Raw genomic sequence first — 22,354 nt, forward strand, 5'->3', positions numbered from 1 at the left:
TGGGGAATGTACTAAGAAGGAAAAGCTGTGTGCAGTGCAGAGAGAAAGGAGAAGGGGCTGTGCAACACTGATTCAACCTTATTTGTCTTGTTATTAATTTTAGCTAGACAGTAGGTATTAGATGCGTACCTGTTGGAAATGAAGTAAATGAGCATATGGTGGTTAACTGGTCACACTAGGGCAGGACGTTGGGCCAAAACTTCAAAGTCCACAAATTCTATGCATGTGTTTAATAGAAAGAGGATGTATCAACATAACAACTGAAGGAGTTAACCACAAACACCACACAGAGATACACAAACACACACTTACAAAGAAAGAACACAAGAGATTTGATTGATTTTAAAAATACATTTATTGACTTAATAATGATCCATAAAAAACATTAAGCTCAAATCAACACATTCCTAAATAAAAGTTCAGAATGATTTTAAACAGACAACCTTTATAGTCCCAGAGATTTTGAAAAACATCCAGCTCATCCATTTTAAAAAAAATACTTAAATAATCTAACATTTGTACAAAATCAGTATTTCGTCCATTATCAATCCTATATTTTTGACTCCAGCAGATTGCCAACTTTGCTCGATCAAGGAAAAGATTCATCAGTCGTCTTTTTTTCTTCTTTCTTTTGTCATATGCAAAATCAAGAAAATGAAAAAAACAAAACAAAAATAAAACACTGTTTTGCGAAACAGTCTTCAAATGATTCCCAAATGCCACTAAATACTGAAAAGAAATCCATTAATCTGAAACATTGTGCAAAACAATGAAAAATGGTTTCTCTTACTGATCAAGTTCTCCGTGGTTATTGTACTCAGCGTGCAATGTACTGCTTTATTAACAGTTTTCTCTGTTTTACATAGTACAAACTATTTTTAAGGCAGGGTGTTAAATGCCTCCTTGCAATTTGTAATGCATTCCCAACTGGTTTAATCCTGTTATTCACCTTTGTTTTATTTAATCCTGTTTTGAAATGTAACCTTTGACTTTGCGTGAATCGCTACCTTATCGTGGTGGAGGGGTTTGTGTGTCCCAGGGATCCCAGGGGCTATGTTGTCTGGGGGCTTTTGCCCCCTGGTAGGGTCTCCCATGGCAAATTGGTCCTGTGTGAGGGACCAGACAAAGAGCGATTCAGAAGACCCTTATGAAGAAAACATAGAGTGTCTGGTGGCCAGGCCTTAGTCCATGGAGCCCGGCCGGCCACAGCCCGAAAAGGGGACATGGGCCGATCCTCCCACAGGCCCACCACCCGCAGGAGGCGCCATAGGGGTCGGATGCATTGTGTGCCGGGCGGCGGCCAGGAGCGGAGACCCTGGCAGACTGATCCCCGGCTGCCAAGACTGGCAATTGGGACATGGAATATCACCTCTCTGGTGGGGAAAGAGCCTGAGTTAGTGCGTGAGGTTGAGAGGTACCGGCTAGATATAGTCAGGCTCACCTCTACACATGGCTTGGGCTCTGGAACCAGTCTCCTGGAGAGGGGCTGGATTCTGTCTCAGTCTGGAGTTGCCCCTGGTGAGAAGCGGTGGGCTGAGGTGGGTATTCTAATATCCCCTCGGCTTGCTGCCGGTACGTTGGGGTTTTTCCTGGTGGATGAGAGGGTTTGTTCCCTGCGCCTTACGCTCTAGGCCGCAGGTCGATGATTGGCTTTGTAATCGTATCACCAGAACTGCGACCATATGTTCTGGACATTCGGGTAAAGAGAGGGGCTGAGCTGTCAACTGATCACCACCTGGTAGTGAGTTGGATCAGGTCGCGGGGGAGGATGCTGGACAGACCTGGTGCACCTAAACGCGTAGTAAGGGTGTGCTGGGAACGTCTAGAAGAGGCCCCAGTCCGCGAGATCTTCAACGCACACCCCCTTAACCCATTACTCCTGAAACGGGTTAAGGGGGTCCTTTTGTCCCTTTGTGGGGGGTTACTCCCACTAGGTTTATATCTGGGACTCTCCACCATTTGACCTTAGAACTGAAGAAGCTTCTCGGATGAGAGGTGAAACGTCTTCAAGCAACTTAAAGAAGTCCAGACGCTTTTCTTTGCAAGCTCCTTTGACTTCCCTAATGGTTAAAATTTTATTTGTGAAGAATTTTGTGAAGTCATTACTAGTGTCACGGCTTGGGCAGCGGTCGTGTGGTGTTTGGGAAAGGAGGACACAAGTTGCAGAGACGGCTGTGATGTGAGTGACCTTTATTGATGATGGGTGACAGTAACACAAAGTGATGGTGAGAATTACAAAATAAACTAAACTGGGAAAGCTAGTGAGCAGACCTGAAATCATACACAAAGGGGAGACATGAGGCAAGGAGCAGAGAGACGCAGACAAAACCATGGGAAGCAGACGACCTGACGAGGAAGAGAGCTAGATGGGCACTATAAATACACACACACAAGGTAATCAGGAAATGACACTCAGGGGGAAAACATAGCTGAAACTGATGAGCAAAACGAGACACAGACCTTCAAAGTAAAACAGGAAATTAACAGACTGTTTTAAAAACACAAACTCAGAGACACAAACAGAGCACAGAGGGGAGAACACAGGTAGGAATAATAAAACACAAGAACCAACCCCTAAGAACTAATACAAAATCAGAAGAAACTAGAAAATAATAACAATTAACTCAAAACGCTGAGTCAGCAGCCCAGGACCATGACAACTATGTTAAGTTAAGTTTTGTCTTTTAACTGGTTCACCCGAAAGACAAAACTCCAAAACACAGACTTAACAATGTGGTGTATGCTGTACAGTGCAGTGAGGAATGCCCAGACCTCTACATTGGGGAGACCAAACAGCCACTTCACAAGCGCATGGCACAACATAGAAGAGCCACCTCCACAGGACAAGACTCAGCAGTCCATCTGCATCTTAAGGATAAAGGACACTCTTTCGAGGATGCCAATGTTCACTTTTTGGACAGAGAGGACAGATGGTTTGAAAGAGGAGTGAAAGAAGCCATCTATGTCCACTGTGAGCGACCATCTTTGAACAGAGGCGGTGGTTTACGACACCAACTCTCTGCCATCTATAATCCAGTTTTGAGATCCCTCCCCAGACGCCTTAACGCCCACTCACATCCTGGGCCATCTGAACTCAGGAATTTGCATGATAAGGTGGGGCCAGGTTTCACAATGAGCTCACCCGAAACCCTGGCTGATTGGGACCCACACCCAGTTTCACACCTTGGCTCAGGCGATTAGAGGATCATCAGGGGGTCCTTTTGTCCCTCTGTGGGGGGATACTCCCACTAGGTTTAAATCTGGGACTCCCCACCATTTGACCTTAGAACTGAAGAAGCTTCTCGGATGAGAGGTGAAACGTCTTCAAGTAACTTAAAGAAGTCCAGACGCTTTTCTTTGCAAGCTCCATCTACATGGATGTTAAAATCACCCACAATAATTATTTTATCTGTGTTGAGCAGTAAATCAGATAAAAAGTCTGAGAAATCAGAGAGAAACTCAGTGTAAGGCCCATGATAGTTTTTGTCATGTTCTAGTTGAATTATGGATTTTTCCGTGGTGCTGGTGGTTTCACTTCTGGGCGAAGGTGCCTCATCTCCTCGTACAAGCGGCACCTGTGAGTAATTAGGCTGCAGGGATTTAAGACCAACCCTCACCACCATTACTTGCCAGACTGTCTGCTAACCATTGTTTGTGAAAGTCATCATAGTTTAAAGAATCTAGTTATAGCTATTCTTGTACTGTGTTTTCCTCTATTCACAGCAATCCTACGGACATCATTCTTCTCACTACCATAATTTACCTCTGTTCAGTTGCTGGTTCGCCCACTTAACCCACCTGCCAGCCTCCCTGCGCTGTTCTCTGGGAATCACCGATCTCTTGTTGGAACTTTCTCTACGACTCACCCAGACCACCTGCCCTCTACGTCTTGCCTCCGCCTGTGAAAAGTAGGACTGTTTCACCATTTGCCATTTTCACTTCAGACCAGTGTCTGGATTTGCGACCTGACACCTGTCTCTCTCATTTCATTGATTGTGAGCATTCCAGCTCCACTTCTATGTCTAGTAACTCCCTTTTCCTGCACCTTTGGGTTCCTGTACTGGATGTTACCCAGAATCGGGTTTCCTGGACTCCTGTTCTCATCAGCCTAAGAACTCACTCCCTCGACTCATTACCTGGTCGCTAGTGTTGCTTGGTTCATGATGTGCTTGTGTATTGTGTCATGTTTCTCATAGTATTGATCCTAGGAAATAGCTCATCATAGTGTTATCTAAGGTCATAGTTTGCTCTGTAGTCCTCTCATTCACAGTTCATAGTTAAAACATACTTAACTTTTCATGGAATTAATTCTCATTGTGTCGCTCACTTTATTCTTTGTAAATAAAGTCTGGTTTGCACTCATCCCTTGTGCCTCCGAGTGTTGTCTGCTCCGTTCACCTATGTTGGCTCCCCAGGGTTGGGGTTTTCGAGCTAGGGTGGCCAAGGCATTGCATTAAGCTTTCAAAAACTGCATACTGCAGCCTTTTCTCCCAGAACACCTTGGCACTACACAGCACTTATTCCATTGGTGTTATTTTTCACTGTAGAAGCTAGTACAATCAGCTTTAAAGAAGATGGAAGTGGAACTCTTAATTCCAACACAACAACAGTGGTGATGCATTCTACCTTTTGACATATGATTTCTTACTCGTACATACTTAATAAAACCCGAATCTCAGTTCATGAAAAACTCTAAAATAGCCAGCTAGTTTAATAGCCAGTCTTACAACAGGTATGTCTTCCACAAGCACACACTTAATAGTTTCATTCTAAGTAAAAAAGAAATTTATGAACTTAAATTTCAACAATATTTATAATTAAGCACAATGACACAAAGCACTATTTGTTTTCACATGGAAAGTCTCTTTCAATATCTCATGCCAGTGTAACTGCAGCCAAAGTAGGCACTCTTCCATCAAGTGCAGTGCATTAGCTTCCAAATAAATGATTTATAAATCTGCAACCCACTGCCTGTGATTGCAGTACAATGAAGAAAAAAGGAAGAGTGAAGCTAGAGAAACACACCTCTAGCTTTGTTTTTTGTCGTTTTGTTGTTGTTTTTTTCTCTTTTGTTTTTTGTCAAATGGAGTAAGATAGGCACATTTAGCTCTTTGGCTTGACAAGTGGAATACAGTGCTGAACTTAAGCCTGTAAAAGCACAAGAGAAGGCTGTACAGCAGGGATTTCTGCAATGATGGAATAAGTGGCTTCTCTTGGCGGTAGAGCATACAGATCACCTGTCCCTTAGACAATACTCTGAGATGAATTTATATATTTATTTATTTGGTTATTTGTTTACCGGTCGACCTCTCCTGATAAAAGCTGATAAAAATAGCTCTAGCAGGAGGGCTGTTTTTTTAACAACCGGACCATTTTCTGCCAAAAGGACAATCCATTTCTGCCATGTTATTATTCTACAATATCTAAATGGACATGCATGACTTTCAATAAAGCTCACTTGTGTTTTTACCTTTAAATCATTAATTGTATACAGTATATTTATACAATATACAGTTACTGTGCCTTGTAATGGAAACCCCAACAAAAAATTGTTGTTAATTTTCTTCCTGAATATCTAATTCATCAGATACAGAGATGAGAAATCTGTAGTACAAGTACCAAGAAATGCATAAGAAATGCATCCTTATGATGATGACACATTGAGGCAACTGCCATTGTGATTTGGTACTATATAAATAAAACTGAATTGAATTAACACAAAAAAAGCATTTGACAAAAAATGTTAGATGTTTACCTAGGATAGATAAAAAACAAAAAAATATAAAGTAAATAAAGTATGTTGATCAAATTTTATTGCATTACAAATTTAAAAAAAATTGCCCCCTTATTTGCAAAGGTGAAAAGAGAGCTGAAGCACAGAAATTTTAGCATTATAAAACTTTAGGAGTACTGATGACTGATTAGAAAAAGTTGGATAGTCAGAGTAGACAGGAGTACTGTCATATACAGTGGTGTGAAAAGGTGTTTTCCCCTTCCTTATTTCTTTTTTTTGTATGTTTGCCACTGTTACGTTTCGGTGTTGTCAGTGTGTTCTTTTTGGCGTGACTGTTATGTGTTTCCTGTTTTACTTTGAAAGTCTGTGTTATCTTAGTCTTTCAGTTTACGTTTCCCTGTCTCGTCAGTTCTGAGTTGCCCCAGCTGTGTTTCCCTCTTGTTGTCCATTTTCCTGATTGCTCCCTCTAGGTATTTAAACCCTGTGTTTCAGTGTGTCATGGTCGCGATCTCCCCCGTGTTGTAAATAGTTTGGTGTTTTGTTGTAAATAAATAGTTTGTTGTAAATAGATTTGTCGATACTTTCGTTTCGGGATTTTGGTGGTGAGCTTTAGTGGGGGGTTTTTGTGTGGGTGTGTTTTTTTTTTCTCTTTATTTTTACTTTTTTCGTGTTGCACTCCGGTTGCCTAGGCCGGGGTGTAACATATGGGGGCTCGTCCGGGATTGCCTTCGCTGGGGGGTCCGGGGACCGCCCCAGCCTTTGTCGTCGCTGGAGGGTCCGTGGGACCGCTCCAGCCTTCATCCGCCTTCGCTGGAGGGTCCGTGGGACCGCTCCAGCCTTCATCCGCCTTCGCTGGAGGGTCCGAGGGACCGCTCCAGCCTTCGTCGTCTGCTGGAGGGTCAGTGGGACCGCTCCAGCCTTCATCATCTTCGTCTGCCTTCGCTTCAGCTGTCCGTCTCCGCTGGAGGGTCCGAGGGACCGCTCCAGCCTTCATCCGCCTTCGCTGGAGGGTCCGAGGGACCGCTCCAGCCTTCGTCGTCTGCTGGAGGGTCAGTGGGACCGCTCCAGCCTTCATCAGCTTCGTCTGCCTTCGCTGAGGGGAGGGTCCGTGGGACCGCCCCAGCCTTCATCCGCCTTCGCTGGAGGGTCCGTGGGACCGCTCCAGCCTTCATCCGCCTTCGCTGGAGGGTCCGAGGGTCCAATCGCTGAGGGGTCCGGGGACCGCTTCAGCCGTCCGCCGTCGCTGGAGGGTCCGAGGGAGGGACCGCTTCAGCCGTCTGTCTTCGCTGGAGGGTCCGAGGGCCGGTCCAGCCTTCATCCGCCTTCGCTGGAGGGTCCGAGGGACCGCTCCAGCCTTCGTCGTCTGCTGGAGGGTCAGTGGGACCGCTCCAGCCTTCATCAGCTTCGTCTGCCTTCGCTGAGGGGAGGGTCCGTGGGACCGCCCCAGCCTTTGTCGTCGCTGGAGGGTCCGTGGGACCGCTCCAGCCTTCGTCGTCTGCTGGAGGGTCAGTGGGACCGCTCCAGCCTTCATCGGCTTCGTCTGTCTGGATCAAACTTTTCACTTGGTGTTAAATGTTTGATTTTTGGGTGGGGGGAACTGTTACGTTTCGGTGTTGTCAGTGTGTTCTTTTTGGCGTGACTGTTATGTGTTTCCTGTTTTACTTTGAAAGTCTGTGTTATCTTAGTCTTTCAGTTTACGTTTCCCTGTCTCGTCAGTTCTGAGTTGCCCCAGCTGTGTTTCCCTCTTGTTGTCCATTTTCCTGATTGCTCCCTCTAGGTATTTAAACCCTGTGTTTCAGTGTGTCATGGTCGCGATCTCCCCCGTGTTGTAAATAGTTTGGTGTTTTGTTGTAAATAAATAGTTTGTTGTAAATAGATTTGTCGATACTTTCGTTTCGGGATTTTGGTGGTGAGCTTTAGTGGGGGGTTTTTGTGTGGGTGTGTTTTTTTTTTCTCTTTATTTTTACTTTTTTCGTGTTGCACTCCGGTTGCCTAGGCCGGGGTGTAACAGCCACACTTAAATGTTTCAGATCATCAAACAAATTAAAATATTATCCAAAAATAACACAAGAAAATGGAAAATGAAGTTTTTAAATAAAGGTGTGTATTATTAAGGGGAAAAAAATCCAAACCTACATGGCCCTGTTAAAAAAGTGATTGACCCCTAACCTGGTTGGGCCACTTTTAGCAGCAAAAACTGTAGTTTTCATTTTGTTTTGCTTAAGCCATTCATAAGTGGACTTATGGTCGATAGTATCAGTGGACTTTACTGTTTTGGATCATTATCCTGCTACAGAAGTCAAGTGCACTTCAACTTCAGGTCACGAACAGATGAACATTCTCTTTTAGGATGTTTTGGTAGACAGCAGAATTAATGTTTCCATTTACTACAGCCAGTCTTCCAGGTCCTGAGGCAGCAAAACAGCCCCATACAGGCCACTAGCTCACTTTGAAAAGCCAAGTTGTCAATATAGGGAATACAAATGTTATCCCGAAGAACTTCTAAACATTCTTCTGGAAGGCTGCTGGAGCATTCATGAGGTCAAAGGGGATGCAGATCCAGATTGTGTACAATACATCATGCACAATAAATGTCTGTCAGTCAGGATGTATTTTTCTGTTCAAGGGTCTGTAATCAATCCTTAGCCAAAGAGTACCGTCTTCTATATGGACATGCACAACAGGTGAGAAGTATGAGGAGTTTGACTTCCGAACCCAGCCTTCTGCTATTAGATCATACAGGTAATCCTTCAGTTCCTAGTACAGGGGACTGGGCACTGGGCACAAATTACAGAGAGCAGCATGTTGCCTTTTGTTAAAATATTGATGTCATGGCTCGGCAGACCAGCCTGAGGAGTATTCAGCAGCAACTGGGTTTCGTTATTGTTTTGCACTTTCTCTCTTGTTCTCTCTCCCTCACCCTCTCTTTCTATCTCCCTCTGTCGCCTGGGCAGAACTCATTATGCAGGGCTCTAGACTAACTTTTTGCCATGGTTGCACTGGTGCGCCTAAAAATAAAATTTAGGCGCACCAGCACAAAATTTAGGCGTACAAGCACAAAAGTTAGGCGTACCCAAATTTTTTAACTGCATTACTTAACACCGCAGTTTTACATGTTCACGTTTTTTTGATTTGTAAATGATTAACTAACAACCTTTCAACACAAAGCTCATTATTTGTAGCAATGTTCTACAAGAAAGATCACTTAAAAATTCTTGTGATTAAAGTGCTTCATGAGCTGAAATTTAAACATTAAACAAATTTAAAACATCTCAAGATATATTAAATTAAAAAAAAAATCCTCAAAAAGTTCCTCAAAGTGTCAAAGGCTTCACACTGAACATTTCAATATCCGAACAACTTGACATCTTATGGATTGTCCTCCATTGTAGTCACATGCCCCTCAGATGGCCAGCTCCTGTAATTTGGCCTTCTTGATCTTTCGCCTTGGGTGAACCAGCTTGCCACGCTCTCTCTAGCATCAAAATCTTCCAAACTTGGCCCCTCCACACTGATTCTTATCAGGTCATCCACTGTCTCTGAATGAAGGGATGCTCTTGTGTCTGATTTAATTCTCTTCTGTGCAGAGAACCCTCTTTCACATACCGCAGCTGAGACAGGTAGGACCAGCATAATGTGTACAAGATGCAGGATGTTCTGAGAGAAAAATACATTCAAGAGATTTGTTGAACCAATTTGTGTTAGTTAGCAAAACTCACACAATCTTAGGAAAGAACATCAACCAAAACTGACCTTGTACTCTGAGCAGTACGGCTCTCTGGTCAACATGAGCTCCCAAAGGCTGAGGTAGGTCTTGTCTTTGAACATCCTGGCAATTAACAGCTTCAAACTTACAAACTCTTCTTTTGCAAGCTCTCCGTTTACACCATTTCTGAAAATGATGTGGTTTACACAGCTAATCAGTGTTCACATAAACAACATATCTACGACCAGCACACATGATATCGTAGCAATCCACCAGCTACCTTCTCAGGACTGTGGAGAAGTGATCCAAGAGAAAAGCAAGGTCATCAGCACCATGATCCACTAAATCCTCTTTGTTCTCTGGCCAGCTATCATGATTGAAAATGTTGAAGCATTTGACAGCTTTGGTTGTGGCTGACTCAGAAGCACTATCCTCTGTTGTAAGAACAACTACATTTTAATAAATGAAAATAAAAATATAACAATGTTGTTAACAATAATAAAAATATTTCTTATCTACATGTATTTAATACACTTGCCTAGGAGACTGCTGAATCTTGCTTTCAGATTTTTCACAGTGGATTTGATTGTTGCATCCATTACTTTTTTAAGTTTAGTTGCAGCAACACCATCTTCAGCCAGAGTTGATGCATCTCCTTTGAGTGTTATTGTCTGTGCATTGCATAAACGATAAATAGAGATTGTGATATTGATATTAGAAATATGTCTGCAAATATAAATAAAAAATAATAATAAAATAATAAATAGTGTTCTGTTTAAATATGAGACACAGCTATATGTAGGCCTACCTGGAATTTGTAGACTGCCATTTCACCCTCTTTATCCTGCTGCCTCCTCTGCAGCCTCATATCATTCAGGAACTCTGACAGTCTTCCATGAGGCTTGGGTCTTGCAACCATTATCTCTGTGGTCACCAGCATTTGTTCCAGGCTGCAAACGACCTGTTTGGGTATAACAGTGCTGTATTTTTTTTTTTTTTAAAGTTGAAGATGACCACAAACACAGTTCATATTTACACATCCCACTTTATCTCACTTACCTGTGGTAAGATGACATCATTCCTTTGAAGTAGGAGGCTAAACTTACTAATGCCACTGAACACATCTGTAATAAAATGGCAAAAGGCCACAAAAGTGGCATCTTCCATTGATTTCCTAACCTGTATGATACAACAATAAAAATTAGTCACCTAGAACATTGATGAACTACATTCTTAAAAAATATAAAGTCAATAACAATTGCATAATTCGCTAAAATAAAAAGAATATTCAGAAATAATGCACTGACCTTCGTAGCTCGGCCTGCAATGTCTGCATTAGAAGAGGAACCTGCCAAATAGTCCATGTGGCGGTACACAGTAGTGAACTGCCCTGGTTTCAGAAAGGTCTCCAGGGCCCTTGAAACATGTGGGAGCCACCTTGTTCCCTTCACCCCACTGGGCACCAGCACATTTACTCCCAAGTCAGCCCCAATGACCCTAAGCTCTCTCATTGATTTTGGGCTGAAATGATACGTCTTCCAAATTAAATGGAGAAGGTCATACAACTGCCTGATCATTGGAATTTCCCTCTGAACTGACAACATTGCCAATTCCAATCTGAAACGATAGTAAACTTTTAAATGTAGATATATCTGCTCTATAAAAGAAATTAACCCACACAGTGACTTTAGAGTGTCAGTCATTTCTTGTCTTCTAGTCTTACCTGTGAGGCATACAGTGGAAGGGCACAATGTGGTCACCTGCCTCCTGCTGCAGAAGGGCTATGACACCCCCTTTGCTGCCCAAATTAACAGCAGCTCCATCAGCCCCCATAGCAATGATTTTCTCCAACCAGTTACTGCACTGGTCCCCAAGAGCATCAAATGCTTTCTTTGAGGCAGCATAAATTCCTAAACAAATTTTAAAAAAAAACCATTTACTTATCAGATCAAGAGTTTACAATGCAGTCTTTTTCAGTTTGAGTTTCTATATTCATGTATTATTGCTATGTTTAATTTTCAATGATAAGAATATGCTAGATATGGTTAATTCAGTAACACGACGTAATATTATTAATCATATACATAGGCTACGTGACATGACATGGCTTACCTTGGGCATGGGCATGCTGGACCTCAATGTGTCCAATCAGTATATTCGCTGGTCTTCCTTTTTGCAAGATACGAGCGTACACAATGACACATTCTTTTGTGGCGATGTCTGTGTCTCCATCGATCAGGAAGGCCATGTATGTACTGTTCGCAATTTCCACTGACGTCTTTTTTTTCAGTGTGTCAGCGATTACGCCTATAAACTGGGCGCACGCAACATCATTGCTGTATGTGGGGTTTATGTCCAAGCCATTTTTCCTGTGAAGAGTTATTTCTGACTTGAACTTAGTAAACGGAACTTCTTCTTTTGCAATATTGTAGGCGATGTTAAACTTAATGATCATCTCGGCCTCCTCCGATGACCTGTTTACTCCTGCCTGCCGCTGAAAGGCAGTGGGGAGCGGGGACATTTTGGCAGAGCATTTATCGCGGCATATAATGTGTCTTCTCGATGCTGTATGCTTTTTCAGCGTTTCAATTCGAAACGTATTAGCACCAGTGACAAATGCAGTGTTGCCGGCCATGGTCTTTCCACACTCGCGACAATAAATGCAGTACATCATATTGTCAGCTTGGCTGTATCTTAGCCAGGGAAACTGGTCAAGCCACTCGATTCGAAATTTATACATTTTCTCACTTTTACTTTGAGTGGACTCCGGCTGGGAGTCGATCGTATGTGGCTCATTTTCTGATGCCGTCTCCGGACCAGTGTTTGACAAAAACAGAGAGGTTGATGGCTCCGTGTCAGAGCGCTGGCTCAGAATTTTGGACTGATCAGGCCTTAACTTAACGAAAAAGTTATCAATTGTTCTTTTCATATTTTCTCAATACCAACTTCATACACTTCTGACCTGGGCTACTCACCCTTCTCTATCTGCCCGCACTTTCAAACGTAAACACAAGTAGGTCTGCAGGAATATCTGGACCACGGCCAATCACAGAGGTCCCCGCCTCTGAGTATCTCTGATTGGTTTAGAACACGACATGGGCATAATGTGTGCCTGTTGTTGAACACACGGAGACTTTCAGGGTTGCTGAAACTTTTTTTCCGAGAAAATACTTGGTTGCACCGGTGCGACCAAGTATTTTTTTTACTTGGTCGCACCGGTGCAACCAAGTATTTTTTATTAGTCGCACCATGGAGAAATTTGGTCGCATTTGCGACCAAATTGGTCGCACTCTAGAGCCCTGTTATGGGTTCCTGTCTTTGGTCTATGCACCTGTGGGAGAATGAACACCTGTGTCTCATTAGCCTGCCACTATTTAAGGGGAATAAGCGAGGCCACTCATCGCTGAATCGTTGTTTGACTTGTGTCAGTGTAGCCCCGGCTTTGAGATTGCTTGTAGCTCTCTTTGATTTAGCATTTATTTCAATTTGCCTTCTCCTTGTACATAGACATCCCTGACCTGTTCCTGTTCCCTGTGGAGACTCAAGTTGTGAGCAAGTGGAGAGTGGCTGCAAAGTGTAGTGTGTGACAGAAGAGGAGTGAGAAACGGATATCTCCGTTTCTTTCCCTTGGATTCCCTGGAGACCCCACCCTTGCACAATTGTATATAGCACCCTTTCACTGTTGTACATGTCCCCTGGACATTGTAAATAAATTCTTTGTACTTCCTTCAAGCATCGGAGTCCCGCGCTTCAGTCGCCTGCAGTCTTGTAAATTGCTTACAGTCTCTACAAGACTTACAAGACACTTTTAAAAGAGGTCAGAAAATTATGCTATATAAAAACAAATCGATTTATGACCAGAATTTATAAGTTGGAGTTATTTCACACAGTCTGACTGGTTCTCAGAATAAGCGTTAAAATTGTGTCCACGTCCCAGTCTCCAAAACCAAAATTTCAAGCTTACTTCACAATTAAAGATTAGGTTTAATGCTACTCCTTTCAAGAATTCAATTCAATTTTATTTATATAGCGTGAAATCACAACAACAGTCGCCTCAAGGCACTTTATATTGTACAGTAGATCCTGCAATAATAGATACAGAGAAAACCCTGCTGCAAACTCTGCTGCGACCAGTTGGGGTGAGAGAAGGAAAACAGGATTGAGACATGCTGTGGAACAGAGACAGAGATTAATAACAAGTACGATTCAATGCAGAGAGGTCTATTAACACATAGTAAGTGAGAAAGACGTGGCAATAAACTTAAAAGCATAACATCTATGATGAACCAACGCCAAAAAAGCCCCCCAAAAACCCACAACTTGTCCAAGAAGTGCTACCAATACCCAGTGTGAAACAGAACCAAACAAAAGGAAAGTGCTCTCCATAAGACCCTATCTCAGGAAAACACAAGGGAAAACTGTACAAAAATAAATAATCACTTCACCCCTTCTGTTTCACTGATATACATACACCTTGATTAAGTCATTTTCGAAAAGCACTATGTACACAGGAAATCACACAGAGTTAACAACGTTTTGGAGGCAGAGGACAGGACTTGCAAAGGTTACTGCTGGAACATTTAAGAACTAAACACTGCATGCGTCTGCATTGTCCAAGCCTTCAAAGCTTCCATTGTGATCCATTGTTCTGAGTATTGTTTGCTATCTTTTTATTTTGTCAGTGACATCTCGCTTTTTCTATCATGGTCCATCAGGTGCCACACTGTGTGGTTGATTCTGATCAGTAAACATTCAAAATGAACTGTAGCCCATTTTGAAAATCTCATCTCTTTCTATTACGTTAAAAATGAAATGTCCCTCATCTATTGCCCCATAATTACATTTGTAAAGTGATCACCGAGAGTGTGTCATATCACATCAGAGGCTGCTCCCCAGGATTTACAGTCTGTACAATTTAAATGACTATTAAATATGAGCACTTACTAATATTCAGCTAGTAAGTGAAAGAAAATATCTCCCAGTGGAATGGCTCTAAAGCAGCGGTCCTCAACCCCCGGGCCTCGGACCGGTACTGGTCTGTGAGTCGTTTGGTACAGGGCCGCGAGAGTTGAAGCTCAGGTGTGAAATGTATGGTTTTCCGGGTTTTTATCGGTTTTCAGCGTTATTTTGTTATCGTTTTTATTGTTTAATCGGTTTTTCTGGGTCTTTTCACGTGTGTTATGAATAAATCTTTTTTTTCGGTACCGGTACTAGTTTTATTTTGTTGTATTTATCCATGACACCTTAAAGGCCGGTCCGTGAAAATATTGTCGGGCATAAACCGGTCCGTGGCGCAAAAAAGGTTGGGGACCGCTGCTCTAAAGAACTGTGTACTGAAGTGCTCTGCACTCACCTGAAGCTGTGTTTTTTTTCTCTCTATTTTAAAGCTGATCAATACCAGCGACTCAGCATCTGTTCTGCTGCCAGAAATGTCAGATGCTGAGATTTCTGCTCCTTAGACTGACTGTTCAGCTTGCATTCTGCTGCTGCTGGTGCAAAAAACAAAAAACATTTCAACTTCTTACCTTAGATACCTTATGATCTGTATTTAGTTTGCTCAGTGAAGGATGTCATACACAAGGTATGTCTCCCCTCCAAATGAGAGGATCTCCAGGGGATTCAGCAGAACCTCACAAAGAATGCCACTCAAGTCGCCAGAATGAAAAGACATCTGACAGCCTCACATGGTATGTGTCTTCATCCAGGAGCTTGTTCAAAAACAGCCAACAGAACAAGACTGAACCTACAGCTTCTCTGCAGACAATATTCCTTTACGTCACAGAAATCAAAAGTAAAGAGTTTAGAAGCATTTAGAAGTTACTCTGTGACATAATATCACTAGTATACTAGTGTTTTTTTTAAGATGTTAAAAAAAAACATCTTAAAAAAACGGTAATAAAACGGTAATATTCTGGCAGTTGGGGCGCCAAAATACTACCGTAAAATAACAGAAAATAACTTTCTCACGTAAATACAGTTACTTTCAGTAATGAAAATAGTTTGTTGCGCTAATTTCACATGGGATTCTGCCTTTTCCAAGTGCTTTTAGACATCAAATTAGGAACATTTTAACGTGATCAAACAATGAAATTACGTATAAACACTGTCCTTCCCCCCAGATTCTCGAGGTTCTGGATGGGGGGACTGTAATGTTTTATTGCAGATACATCCTATCTGGAAGATCTCCTTCTTTTGATGTAAGCTTCCTGTGTTTACGACCCTTTGGTCAGCAGGAGGTCTGACTGACACACACACACACACACACACACACACACACTTACAGAAGTTCACACATATACATACAATGCCTTGTCTTAGAACCATGTGGGCGTGGCTTTGTTCTGTGTGAACTGTCTCTCAATAAAAAGGGCAGCAAGGGAGGTCAGATGTGAGGTCATTTTCGTGGTGGACACAGGCCTCCCTTGCGCAAGTGATTGATCGATTGACTGTCTTGTTTTCTTCATGATGAATAAGTCTCTAGAATTAGCGGGGCTTGTGGAAACACAGACCCAACAGGAATCATGTTATATACTTTTCCACACACTCATCCCCCCTCCCTTTCCAAACGCGTTCGACGCTTATTCCCTTCCGATGCTGATGGTGGATCAAGGAGACCAGCGCACAGGCTGCAGGCCCGGATGTACTGTCTAAATCGGCTGTCTCTCACCCTTTACCCACCCCCGTTGCTTGTCATGTGTTTCTTTGGTTTTCTTTGGTTTTTCATGTGCTATGTGCAGAGGTGTTTTTTTCTGTTCTCAAACTGATCTCCCTGTTAGAGCTCAGTCTGGGGGGAGTTATTTTTTTCTCCTTATCTTTCCTCATGTGGTGCATTTTCCATTGTTATACCTCTCTGACCTGTCTTCCCCATGTGATGTTTTGTGTAATGTATGTATGGTCGGAGGGTAAGATGGCACCGCCATTGTGTGCAATAGGTCGGCAGCCTTATGAAATTTCCCCTTGTGGGACTAATAAAGGTATATCAAATCAAATCAAATCCATAGCATTACATTTGAATTCAACAGTTCAATATTTCAAATAACGGACAGATATTTGTGAAATCATGGTATATTTGTGAATGTATTTTAACAATCTAAGTATGCATATGTACAGACAGATACATTTAATAATCATGAAAATTATGTTTTATTGCATTACATTGATTTAACGTTAATTTACATTTTACATATAAAATCACAGTCTACTTATGTAAATTTAATGATATTCTAGAAAGACAGTACAAAACTGTAAAATATACAGTAAGATACTTTGACATTACTATTTTTTGGAACAGTGTATGACCAGTTTCAGGGTAAGCGATCAAACACGGAAGAGAGTCAAATGTTATACAGGACTGCATGACTGAGTTTATACTTGATGACTAACTTGTTGTAAGTACAGGAGCAAGATGCTCATTGTATAATCACTCCCACTGCGTATCTCTATGGAAGACAAAAATGCAAGTTACTTTAACTGGAGTAACAGGCAGGCTCCTAAGAAGAACAGACTAGGGCTATATAGCAACATAAGGGTCACTCTACTCTAATTTATCTTATCACATGATGGCATAACGATAGAGGGTTCAAATACCCCAAACACATTCATGGTTTTTGAAGGTACACATTACTGTTATAAAGGTGCACATTTTACCTCAAACCACGGTGCAACCTATATTCTGATTCATCAATCCTAGGATATAGGCACATGCACTTATGAACACCGTTATGTTAGAACATAGCATTCTTTATGTTCAAACTGTGGTTGGTACATAAGTCCAATAACACAGACCTCTGTGAGCAATGAAATCTCCCAGTAGGATAATGAAATCGTTTGGGCAACCTCACTCAGTGACTCCAAGAAGGCTGGATATTCTGAACTGTCATTTGCATATTCACAAATGACAATTTAGAATCATTTCCCCCACCTGGAGGCTCTGGGATGCAACTCTCTCCAGCGGAAAGAACCCCAAAATGCAGGCAGTAGGCCAGGGGATACATGAATCAATCAATCAATGATTGATTGATTGATTGACAGTCTTGCCCACTGCCTCTCGTGGGAGCAATTCCACACTGGGCACAGTTCAGGTCCTCTCTAGGTGACTGGTTCCAGGGCCCAAGCTGTGTGTTGAGGTGAGCCTGACTTCACGTAGTCTCAATCTGACTCACAGACCGACAAACAAGGAGCAACTGAAGGTGGCTACAGTAAAGTCCTCTCACTGAAAGAAAAACAACTTCTTCAGGCAGTACTAAACCATCCTTATATGTAATTGTCTTATTTTGTCTAATTATTTTTGAGATTGATGAGACTGTGTATAAAAAAAATGCTTGAAAGTCCTTTACGCAGAAAAGCAAGCAAGTCTTGATCATTTTGTGGTGGCAAAATGACAGTAACAAAGCACACTAACAACAAAACAATAAAATAAAAAAAACAAAACAAGAAACAGCCCATTCGTGTTGGTGGAAAAATGCACCATGTCGACCAATCAAAAATGATATGGCAACATGACTAGGGATGGGTACCGGTATCTGACATAAACGGTAGTAACCAGACCGAAAAGCAGCTCACATTTCGGTGCTTTATTTCGGTGCTTTTTTTTCCTGAGATGTCATACACTTTGAATTCTAGCCAATCATTTTATGTTTCCAAGGATAGTAGGCGGGCCCAGGTACGTACGTTCTTTTAGAGCAGAGCTACAGATTAAAAATGCCCAAGACGAAGCGGTCAAAAGTCTGGCTGTACTTCACAGCAAAAGATGCAAACTCAGCAGCCTGCAACAAGTGCTTTAAGGTGATACTGTGATACTGTCAAAGGAGGTAACACCTCAAATTCGTTGAAACACCTGGCGACGCATAGCGGTTTTTTTTTTTTTAAAAGCCGAGAAATGCGCCGTATTTGATAGTTTGCTGCGAGACCTCACACCGAGCACATCTACTGCGGGTGTGGTGCCTGTTATCGGACCCGGATTTAGCAACATCCCCAAAAGCCCGAAGAGGAGTGTCCTGGCCCCTAGCCCTGCCAGTGTAGCAGAAATGATGACGGATGATGATGGCAGCAGCAGCCGTTCTTCTCTGCGTGAGTAGCTTAATGTTGTTCGTGTATAATTTACGTTGAGTGGGCTAACCACGTTATTAAATGAATGCATGTAAGGTGAACTAGCAAACATATTCGTAGTTATATGCAGCTGTCTTCTTGTTTGATGGCAGATGCTCCCTTCACCCTGGCCAAAAAGGCTAAAATGACCAAAGAAAAAAATCGAAAACAGTTAAACGAGAGGTTTTTGGACAAAGTTTGTGTTTTTTACATTGTTTAAGCACTGCTTCCAGCCAAGAGTGATACCATATTGTCAGGCATTGTGTGGAGGCGAGGAAGAAGGAACCCAAACGCAGGACTCGCAGGTAGGTGAAGACTGGTGAAGTTTTATTATAAGGAGTGGATGAACAGAACAGAGGTAGGAAATGGTTGGCTGGCTGGACGACTGACTGAAGGACTGAAAGACTGAATGGCTGGCTGGCTGAACGCAGGCGGAAACGACAACATAACATCAATGACACGACAAGGGCTGAAGGGAAGAGAGGGCTTAAATACACGACTAACAATGACAACGATTGGAGACAGGTGAGTGAACAGCTGGACCTAATGAACTAATGATAAATGGGAAGAGGACTGAATATAATGCACACAGACCAAGGCTAACACAATAAAACAGGAAGTGGAACAGGCAGTAGATAAACAGTGAATGTGAACTGAAAATACTGGGTCAACGACCCAGAAACCCTGACACATATATGCCCCTATAGCTGCAGAAAAGGCTAACATCTTTTTACAAAAAACAGCTGAACATGAGAGGTTTTTGGACCAATTTTGTGTTCTCCATTGTTCAAGCACCGGTTTGAGCACTGTTTAAGCACCAGCACCGTTTCAAAAGTACCGGTTTGGCACCGGTATCGGATAAAACCTAAACGATACCCATCCCTAAACATGACATTCGGTTGTTTAGGAAGAGGGGGAAGTTTTAGGAGTGACGGCGAGAGAGAAAGAGAGAGGGAGAGAGAGAGAGCAGAAAAAGAGAGAGAGAGTTTTGAGTTGTGAGAGATTTATGACGTTTAACGTGTTTGGAGTGTTTAGTTCATGTGTTATCTTGTGTAGTTGGTGTGTAGTGTTGTGGATAGTTTTGTGTTGTGTTTGAGAACAATGAGGTGACTGCTGTCTCCAGGTAGAGAACAGGAGTGATACACCTGCTGCTGTCAGACCTGCATGTGTCAGGCTGTGATGTTCTCCTTTATAGTGGACAGAAATGTTTGGAGTGGCACAAATAATTTGTGTGGCATCTTACTGAATGCAGAACACCTGATTGCTATGTAAATAGTTTTAAATGGTTATTAAAAAAGGGGTAAAAGGTAAATAGCTACAAGTAATTTTGTTGTTTGCAAAACTTGTGCATATGATTTTAAAATTGACAATTTATAATTGCATTTAAAGTTATGAAATATGATTCATTAATGTTTGTGGTTGTTACAGTAAAAAATATAACTTTTTCTACTCTGATTTTATGTTTTTTGTCTAATTTTAGATCAATTGTGTTAATACAGTTGTTACGCAGTGAGGGGCGGTGAGGGAAACATCAGACTTCACTCTATCTTAATTAAAGTAATTGTTTTATTATCTCTTGCCAACATCATACACATGCAGACAGCAACTTTTCAAAATGGCCCCCAATCCATTTCCTGCTCCCTTTAAATACTCTAAAGACACACCTTCTTAATACAGACTGGCCTATAAAAGAGCTGCAATTGAGGCAGGCTTCCTCTTTACTGGGAAAACAAGATGGCCACCACAAAGGTAACCTGCAACACTTTGTTACTTAAATGCTTCCCAACATTACTCACTACCCCCCCCCCTTCTGGTCAACACATCTCCAGCAAACGGGAAAGATAGTCAGCAATAAGATTGTTCTTACCCGGACAATGCTGGACGGTGAACTGGTATGGCTGGAGGGCTAGGCACCAGCGCAGTATCCTCGCATTCTGATGTTGCTTGGAGTGCATCCACACCAGGGATCGGTGATCCGTCTGAAGAATAAATTCTCTTCCAAGGAGATAATATTTCAACGAATCAATTGCCCACTTAATTGCCAGTCCTTCTTTCTCTACTGTAGAATAGTTTTTTTCCCTGTCAAACAGCTTCTTACTTAAGAAAAGCACAGGTTTTTCTTCACCAGCTTCTCCTTGAGCCAGCACTGCTCCAAGTCCAACATTAGAGGCATCTACCTGTACAACAAATGGTTTGGAAAAATCCGGGCTTTGCAAAACAGGGGCTTCAGAAATCTGTCTCTTTAAACATTGGAAGGCATGTTCACAGTCGTCATTCCACATCACTTTAGAAGCGTGTTTTCTCGTGAGATCTGTAAGAGGGGCTGCCAAGGTTGAGAAATGGGGAATAAACCTCCGATACCAGCCAACCAAGCCCAGAAACGACCTCACTTGCTTTTTGGTTTTAGGTCTGGGAATTGTTTGTATAGCCTTTACCTTTTCAACTTGTGGCTTTATTTGTCCATGGCCAACAATGTATCCTAGATACCTCACCTCTTCTTGTGCCCAGGCACACTTGCTCACATTCAGAGTCAAACCAGCCTCCTGGATCTTTGCCAACACAACTTTTAGATGCTGCAGGTCTTCCTCCCAAGACTCACTGTAAATCACCACATCATCCAGGTAGGCAGCTGCAAACTTTGAACAACCATTAAGGATAATGTCCATCAACCTTTGAAAAGTTGCAGGTGCCCCATGAAGACCAAAGGGCAACACGGTGTACTGAAATAAGCCCATTCCTGGAATTTGGAAGGCTGTGTATTCTTTACAGGACGGCTCTAAGGGCACTTGCCAGTAACCCTTACACAAATCTAAGGTTGTAATATATCTAGCCTTTCCTAGTCTTTCCAGTAGTTCATCAATCCATGGCATTGGATACGAATCAAAACAGGAAATACTATTTAGCTTTCTCATGTCTGAACAAAATCGTAGGGGAGGGGTCTTTCTTTGGAACAAGTACAATGGGGTTTGACCACTCACTTCTTGAGGGCTCAATCACTCCCAGTTCCAGCATCATCTGAACCTCCTTCCTCAACGGTTCCACCATCCGTTCTGGTATCCTGTAAGGCTTAAGACGAAGAGGTTTTGTGTCTGTCAAGATGATGTTATGTGTTATGACATTTGTTTGTCCCGGTTTGTCTAAGAACAAAGATGGAAAGGATTGCCTCACCTCATTCAACTGTTGCCACTGATCTTCAGTCAGATGTTCAGGAGGGTCTTCAGATTTGGGCATGCCTCTGAATGGGCTCATCTCAGCTTCTCCAACCTCCAGAATGCCACTGTCTTCAGGCCGAACATCTTGTACCATCAGGATTTGCTTCACACCTGGTTCTGGGGCGTTTCTTTCATGATACTCTTTTAACAAGTTTACATGTAGCAGTTGCTTTGATTTGTGTTTCTCTGGACAAATGACCTCATATGTCACTGGGCTGGTTTTTCTGGCCACAGTATAAGGTCCTTGCCACTTAGCCAGCAACTTACTTGGTCCAGTAGGCAAAAGTACCAAAACTTTTTGACCAGTCTTTAGTTCTCTCTCACAGGCATGCTTGTCATACCATACCTTTTGCTTTTGCTGCGCCTTCTGCATATGGTCTCTAACCTGTTCTCTGTATGTTTCCAGTTTGTCTCTCATCTGCAATATGTAGGAAATGATGTTCATCGTCGAAGCCACTTCAGTAGACCCCGGTGCCACTCCAGCCACCCAGTTCTCCTTCAGCATATCCAGGGGGCCTCTAACCTGCCTTCCATAGAGCAGCTCAAAAGGGGAGAAACCAGTTGAAGCCTGTGGTACTTCTCTGTATGCAAACAACAGAAAAGGCAACCATTTAT

The sequence above is a fragment of the Rhamphochromis sp. 'chilingali' genome (genome assembly GCF_963969265.1).
Source record: "Rhamphochromis sp. 'chilingali' genome assembly, chromosome: 5".
Lineage (NCBI taxonomy): Eukaryota > Metazoa > Chordata > Actinopteri > Cichliformes > Cichlidae > Rhamphochromis > Rhamphochromis sp. 'chilingali'.